Source organism: Oryzias melastigma, unplaced genomic scaffold (assembly GCF_002922805.2).
Source record: "Oryzias melastigma strain HK-1 unplaced genomic scaffold, ASM292280v2 sc00260, whole genome shotgun sequence".
In the NCBI taxonomy this organism is placed as follows: domain Eukaryota; kingdom Metazoa; phylum Chordata; class Actinopteri; order Beloniformes; family Adrianichthyidae; genus Oryzias; species Oryzias melastigma.
Window position 1 is genome coordinate 166,393 of NW_023416894.1, and position 8,120 is coordinate 174,512.

General features: G+C 47.0%; 1 pseudogene; it reads left to right on the forward strand.

Annotated features, from left to right (window-relative positions):
• The first annotated feature begins 1,349 nt into the window (after positions 1 to 1,349).
• The window catches only part of LOC112141627, a 12,605-nt pseudogene continuing 5,834 nt past the window's right edge, over positions 1,350 to 8,120 (forward strand).

Below are 8,120 nucleotides of genomic sequence, written 5' to 3' on the forward strand. Positions count from 1 at the left end.
GGTCCAATCCTATTTCTTTTGTATATCAACCCTCTTGGAAATATTATTAGTAGTTTTAAAAATGTGTCTTACCATTTATACGCTGATGACCTCCAACTGTACTGCTCTTTTAGTGAGTCTGAGTTTCATAAATTAGATGACTTATTACTTTGCCTCTTATACATCAAAGACTGGCTAAGTCTCAATTATCTTCAACTAAATGAAAAGAAAACGGAAACCTTGATACCGTATTTTCCGGACTATAAGTCGCACCGGAGTATAAGTCGCAGTAGCAAAAAAATGCATAATGAAGAAGAAAAAAACATATATAAGTCGCTCCGGAGTATAAGTCGCACTTTTAAGAGAAAAGTCCAACATTTATGAACAAATTCAACAAGCCCAACGTAATGTTGCATTTGACATCAAATGCGATTCATGCGTCAAATTAGAGTCCGCTGAATCGTTTAATGTGCTTCTAATTTAATGCTCAATGCTTGTCCAAAAATGTGTTCATAAACTAAACACTCCCGTTGGAGAAGCTGTCTGAAGTTTTTAGCCTCATCGCTACATGATGGAGGCTTTGGCTGTTTACCTCGTTTAAAATACACAAAAGATACGGGTGATGTTGAGAGGTTAAGTTATTTATTTTAAAGAACTCCACAAAAGCATCTATAATCATCTCTCCATTTTGTGTTCGGGACAGCAGTTTTTTGTCTTTTTCTTACGGCGATTGTTACCTTCTAGCCTGCAGGAGCTGCATCTGAATGACTGTTTTTAGCTGCTCTTCTGTCTGTTTATAACTCAGTTTGATGGCGTGTTGTCCCCCATTAGCCCAGGAAGAGAAAAATAAAAACAATAATAATGATGCAAATGAGAAAAACATCATAACATCCATGAGGAGAATGATTAGATTATCAGGAACGTTTGTTTTGATTGTAACTTCTTCTTCTGCATATCTGTCAGCTGACAGCAGTAGATACTAATACAAAACCTACAGTGCCTTCTAGTGGTTATTATTGGGAAACAACCGCCAAAAGGTAAACGGTTTAAGTGGGGAAAATAACAAATATATGAGCCTATTTATGCCTAACAAAGTCACATATAAGTCGCTCCTGAGTATAAGTCGCACCCTTGGAAAATCTATGAAAAAAGCGCGACTTATAGTCCGGAAAATACGGTAATTGCCCGCGAGCATCAAGTCACTTCCATTAAACATCACTTAGGCTCCCTCGGCTCCTCCTGCAAACCTACCCTCAGAAACCTCGGAGTAATGTTCGACCAGTCTATGTCCTTCAATAATCATTCAAAACATTTGGTCATTTGGTTTTTACCACCTGAGAAATATTTCTAAGCTGAGAAAAATTGTAACCATGGCTGACCTGGAGACTGTGGTCCATGCTTTTATTTCATCTTCTCAGAAGGAGAAGACTCATCTCCTCAACGTTCCCGTGGACCCTAAAGGTTTATTTGGACCAGCGGTGGCCACTATGCAGAAACGGTGCGAGGAAAAGAAGAGAGAAGGCGAGGCCCTCCAGCTCTGCCTGCCCAGGAAGGCGCCCCCTCTCTCAGCTGCACCGCGTCAGACCTCCCTCAGGCTGTGGCTCGACCGGCTTTTCGCATCCCCAGGCGTCAGCCCCAACCACAGTCGGACGACCTCGGTCACGGCAAACCCACGGAGCTGAAAGGCGCGTGGACCAAGAAGCCGTTTGCTCCCAAGGTGTCACCGGGAAACCAGCCGGCCCCGTCAAGCACCGGGAACTCCAAGAAAAAGAGACGTGCCACCTGAGACACTCTCTACCGGGAGGAGGAGCGGGCTCGGCCAGACACCTGCCCTCACCCTCCCACACAACGTTCTGTTCTGTTCAAAGTTCAAGCCCTCCAAAAGGCGTGCAGAGGATGCGCTGGCGCTCCCAGCACACAGCCAGTTGAAAAGGAGAAAGACCGGACCAGCAGAGAGCTCAGTGGAGCCACAGCTGCGTTCAGTAAACGCTCACGAGAGCACAAGGACACACCAGTGCAAATATGTTCTGCTATTAAACAAAATGTGTTCAATAAAATTTGTCCCATGCGCATGTCTCAGCTCAATGCACAACGCGCGCACACACGGGCAAAAAAACACAAAAAGGGGAACAGAACGGTACAAGCCTGCGCAGCTGCACATGAGGCTGTGGGGGGGAACTCCTCCCGCGGCACTGCAGCCAGGTTGCTTGGAACGAGCAGTGCACGACCCGTGCACGCGCACTCCGTACTGCTCGCTCATTTTCCGAAACCGCCAGATCTCGGGCCGCTGTCAGCAAACGCACGAGCATGGCGAGACTGTCGGGCTTCCAGCTGGGTGATGAAAACTGTAGCCAGAGGTTACAGGCTTCAGTTTGCATTCACACCTCCCCGTTTCAACGGCATTCTGCACTCACAGGCTCACGGGGAGAGAGCGCGCATCTTACAAGCCGAGATCGCGGCGCTCATGAACAAAAATGCAATCCAGCTCGTTCCGCCAGCGCAGAGCGCGGACGGATTTTATTCCCGGTACTTTCTGGTTCCGAAACGGGACGGAGGTCTCCGCCCAATTCTAGATCTGCGTGCTCTGAACAAATACTTAAGACAGTACACGTTCAGAATGCTGACTCACGCAGCTCTGATGCGATTCGTGCGTCAAGGGGACTGGTTCATCTCCATAGATCTGAAAGACGCGTACTTTCACATCCCTATTTATCCCCCGCACAGAAAGTATCTACGATTTGCCTTTCAGGGGAAGACATACGAATATGTGGTTCTCCGGTTTGGCCTCTCTTTAAGCCCCCGGGTGTACGGAAGCGGCAATCGCACCTCTGAGAGAGAGAGGGATGCGACTGGCAACGTACATAGACGACTGGCTTCTTGCAGCGCAATCTCCCAGAGAACTTTCTGCACACGCTGAGCTGCTTACGTCACACTTGATCCCATTGGGTTTCACTATAAACTGGGACAAGAGCGTCTTGATTGCAGCCCAAACGATCACCTTCATCGAAGTTCAGTTCAGAGCACGACTCTCCGCGGACAGACTGAGAGCCTTTCTGGCTTGTCTGGCGCTGTTCCGAAGGGGGGCGTGTCTCCGGTTCAGGCAGTGCCTCAGACTCCTGGGTCTGATGGCGTCTGCCTTAATAGTGGTCCCGTTAGGTCGCCTATACATGCGACCGTTTCATCGGTGGGTGGCGTCGCTCAACCTGAGCCCCGCTCGCCACGCCCACCGCAGAATTCATGTAACGGTAACGTGTGCTGTCACCCTCCGTCCTTGGAGGAGCGCACTTCCTAACCAGGGGCGTTACCATGGGAACCATCCAAACACGGAAGGTTGTGACCACGGATGCTTCGTTGACAGGCTGGGGAGCCACACACGAAGGCATGACGGTGAACGGTTCATGGAGCTCTCACATGCAGTCAGTCCACATAAACTGCCGGGAGCTCCTGGCCGTGTCTCTGGCACTGAAACATTTTCTGCCCCGCTTGAGGGGGGAGCATGTTCTGGTCAGAACCGACAATACCACTGTAGTGGCATATATCAACAAGCAGGGGGGCTGCGCTCACGTCGTCTGCACACGTTGGCACACAGACTGATGGTATGGAGCAGCTCTCACCTGCTGTCACTGAGAAGCATCCACGTTCCGGGCATTATGAACCGCGCGGCGGATCTACTGTCCAGGGGCAACCCTCGCTACAGGGAATGGAAGCTCCACAGCGATGTGGTGGCTCAGATATGGACCATCTAGGGTCGAGGAGAAATCGACCTTTTTGCGTCGGTGGAGAATGCGCAGTGTCCGAGGTTTTACTCCCTGACCGATCAGGGCTCTCCACTGGGACTGGACGCATTAGAGCACAAAGGGCCGAGGGTCCTGCTGTAAGCGTTTCCTCCACTGGAGTTGATACCCCCACCCTGGCCATGGTGCGAGGTGGGCACCATTCTCTCATCCTGATAGCTCCACGCTGGCCTGGGAAACCCTGGCTAGCGGAGATTTTTCAGCTGATGAACAGAGAACCATGGCCACTTCCCCTCCACAGAGACCTGCTGTCGCAGGTGCGCGGGGAAATCTTCCTTCCTCATCCAGGTCATATGGCACTATGGGCCTGGTGCGCTAAAACCGCTGTGGTGGCTTATCAGAGTTCTGTGGCTGACATTCTGTCATTTCTGCAGAACCTGTTAGACAAGGGTCTAGCCTTCTCCACCATTAAGGTGTACTTAGCTGCTATATCGGTCTGCCATGTCGGTTTTGGAAACAAAACGGCGGGCCGGCATCAGCTCGTGGTACGGTTCATGAGGGGAGCGCACCGACTTAGGCCGGTGTCCAGGAGCCTGGTCGCTCCTTGGGATTTATCCTTGGTGCTCGATGTGTTGACACGTTTACCTTTTGAGCCTCTGCAGCTAGGGTTGGGCACCGATGGGATCTGATGCGGTTCCGGTGCTACCGCGGTGCTTTGGTTTCGGTTTCGGTTCCCTTTCGGTGCTTATTGCGGTGCTTCAGTAATAAAAAATAATGTCTTTATCTTCCTAAATCCAAAGCAGAACGGCTTTAAACAAGCGCAGACTCCCTCCTGCCGTGCAGCTGTGCGCACGTAATATAAAGCATAATATAAAACTCCGTCTTAAATAAACTTAAACGTCCTGGAAATTTTAGCCTGACATTTTATTAAATTAAATCAGGAATGTGGCATTTATTTGCAGTTGTTTTTGGGCAAAAGCAATATTTTATTTCAATAAAATAAGGCGGAAGATAAATGTCAATCACACGGCTGCAAAGCGCAGCAGATGATGACGACCCGCTGTGGTGGTGGGCGGAGCCGAGCCGAGCTTTCTGCTATTAGCAGCCCAACAAGGAGGAAACGATTCATTGTTTCATTTTGGGATGGGGCTCCAGCGTTGTTTAAAAATTGCGGAAACTCCACTATTCACAGCGAAAGTCCCGCCCACCGACGTTGCTGTCAAAATCGTCTCCGTCAGCGGATGTGTCATGCCTGCTCTCAATGTTTCCTGGGTCCTCCTCACCGGGCTCTTCTTCTTCTTGACCCAAAATGCTCATGCTAGCTCCGGAGGATGTGCTAGAGTGTGTTCCTTCACGCTTTACACCCCCCCAGCAGTGAAAGACCGTGCAATTTTCTGCATTTAGTGCAATCCCATGCGTGGTCAAATGTTTGCTGAGATTTGAGGTGTTACCTCTGCCACACGAGATAATCTTGCTGCATCGGTTGCACGTGGCTGAATTTTCCGTTTTTGCTGTAAAATACAGCCAGACCTTCGAGCGCTTTAGCTTCGGCATTTTAGATGCGCGCGCATGCGCTGTTGGCGGTTTTATATGAGCCCGCCCACGAACACAAGAAAGTAAATAGATAGGCTGAATCGTAAAAAATCAGAAGGGAGTACAAGTGATTGACATGTCCACAGACAAATGAAACTTCAATGAAATTTGGAACCGAAATCCGGCACCGTTTGCAGCCGCATCTTTCGGTTTCGGTAGAACCGCGCAAATCATAACGGTTCCTACTTGGAACCGAACTTCGGTGCCCAACCCTATCTGCAGCAGGTCGAGCTTAAGGTGCTCTCCTTAAAAACGGCTTTGCTGATCGCACTGGTTTCTGCAAAACGTGTGAGCGATATTCATGTGTTCTCAGTTAACCCGTCATGCATGCAATTTTCCAGGGGGGATTCAAGGGTTCTGTTGAAACGTAATCCTGCCTTTTTACTCAAGGTTTTTGATTCGGCTGTGTCAAGCCGCCCTCTCGACCTATCAGCCTTCTACCCACCGCCCTTTGCCTCTGTTGAGCAAGAGCGGCTTCATGCACTCTGCCCGGTCCGAGCCCTGCGCATTTATACGGAAATTACCTCTGACTTTAGAAAGTCAGAACAGCTGTTTGTGTCATGGGCTCCACCACACAAAGGTAGACCTCTCACTAAGCAACGTTTGTCACGTTGGATTGTGGAGGCTATTGTCATGGCTTATAATGTCAGGGGATTGGAACCCCCTGCTGGTTTGCGGGCTCACTCCACACGTGGAATGGCCTCTTCTTGGGCACTATTTCAAGGGATCTCGGTAGGTGACATATGTGAAGCTGCCAGCTGGGCTTCAACCCACACCTTCACCAGATTCTATAAACTGGATGTGACTACACCAACTCTGTCTCACGCAGTGTTAGGTGTGGCTTCTGCGCCAGTTTGAAAAGACCGGGTGCTTATTAGTCTTCAAGTAAGCCTGTCTGGCAATCCGGGAGTCTCTTTATCCCATAGTGCAGGGGTATTCAAATCCAGGCCTCGAGGGCCGGTGTCCTACATGTTTTCCAGGTTTTCCAGAAATCCTGCCTTATCTGCTGCTAATTTCCAGGATCAGGTGTGTTTAGCCAATAAGGAGCTTCAATGGAAGGTTGGTTGGAAAACATGTAGGACACCGGCCCTCGAGGCCTGGATTTGAATACCCCTGCCATAGTGAGATACCGAATGAATGTTAAAAGAGAACGTTAGGTTAAGAAATTAACCCTGGTTCTCTGAAACATGAGTGAGGTATCTCACCAGACAACCCTTCTTGCCTGGAGCGAGAAGAGGTGAGCTTTCTTAGACTGAGGAGAGGAAGATGAAGTCCCACTCTTATAGTAGAAGGAAGTCCCTCCTCCTAGAGTGGACGTCAGTTCCTGACGGCCAGTCCGGACTGGCGTAATGTGATAAAAGCTTCTGGGGACAGCGCATAGGGGGCGTGTCCCATAGTGAGATACCTCACTCATGTTTCAGAGAACCAGGGTTAATTTCTTAACCCAACGTTATTGTCATTAATGGCTCGATGTTATCTTGCACTTATAATTTTACAAAATATATTTTTATGGAGAGTAAAATATTGGAAGTTAATTAAGGTTTAAGTTGATTTATTCTGGAATAATATTCCTGCCTTTTTATTATTCAGAATTATATAAAAAAGTTACGGTTTTAAAGTTTAAAAAAATGTAATTCTGCTAGCTTTTTGGACTATTTTGGCATTTACTAAGATTGTTTAGGCTATTTTTGAGTTTAGCTAATATTTCAGCTACATGCTAGCTGCTTTGGCTAATTTATGCCTTTCTTTTTATGTTTTTTACGCTGTTTTGGAGCTAGACTAATGTTTAAACACTAGCTGTTCTGGGTAATTTAAGTTTTTTTTTTTTAAGGATATTTTGAAGTTCAACTTTTTTTTTTTTTTTCTCAGCTACATACTCGCCTGTAAACAAGCATGTGATCTCCATATTGACTCGAATGATTTTTGCGGGGCATGTTTGACTTGTGCAAGGCACAATCCACAAGAGAACTTGAGACCGAAGCGGGGAAAATTCCCTACGCCACAATACCCTTTTAAAATAATACACATGGACTTCATTGAGCTGAGCCAAAGTGATGGAAATAAATTTTGTTTGGTTATCATAGATGTTTTCTCAAAGTGGGCAGAAATATTTCCAACTAAAACACCTGATGCTATAACAGTGGCTAAAGTGCTATGTAAAGACATTATTTCCAGGTATGGAATACCTGAAAAAATCTATAGTGATAACGGAACCCGTTTTGTAAACAAAGTGATTTGTAAGATTGGAAAACTATTACATATTAATTTAAAATACCATTGAAAAAATAACTAATAAGATTTACTTAAGAAAATCCTCGTGACAGAATTAGAATAAATTATTATGTAGATATGAGGAATAATTAAGTATATATAACTGATGCAAAAAGTTTTTTTTTTCTCAGTGTACCATCCGCAACGTGCAGGACTTGTAGTAAGATTGAATGGAACCATAAAAATAGACAGAAGAAATGCATGGAAGAAACAGAAAGACCCTGGCCTCATTGTGTTGATTTGGTAAAAATGTACCTTAACATCACTAGCACAACCGGGTTAAAGCCTTATGAAATGATTTTTGGACGAGCATACCGTTTACCGCAGTTTAAGAACATTTGAAAATTAGATGAAGAAGTAAACCTTGCAGACTATATGAGAAAAATGTTGGAGAAACAACAGCGACTCCGATGTACATCGGAGCCTGGGGGTGTCCAGATCTTGGTGGTGCGGAATCCGGTCCTTGCTCTCGAGAACTAGTCCTCTCCTTAACTCCATCAATGGGTGTGCCTGGTCGGGCCTTGTTTACATCACTCCTTGGGG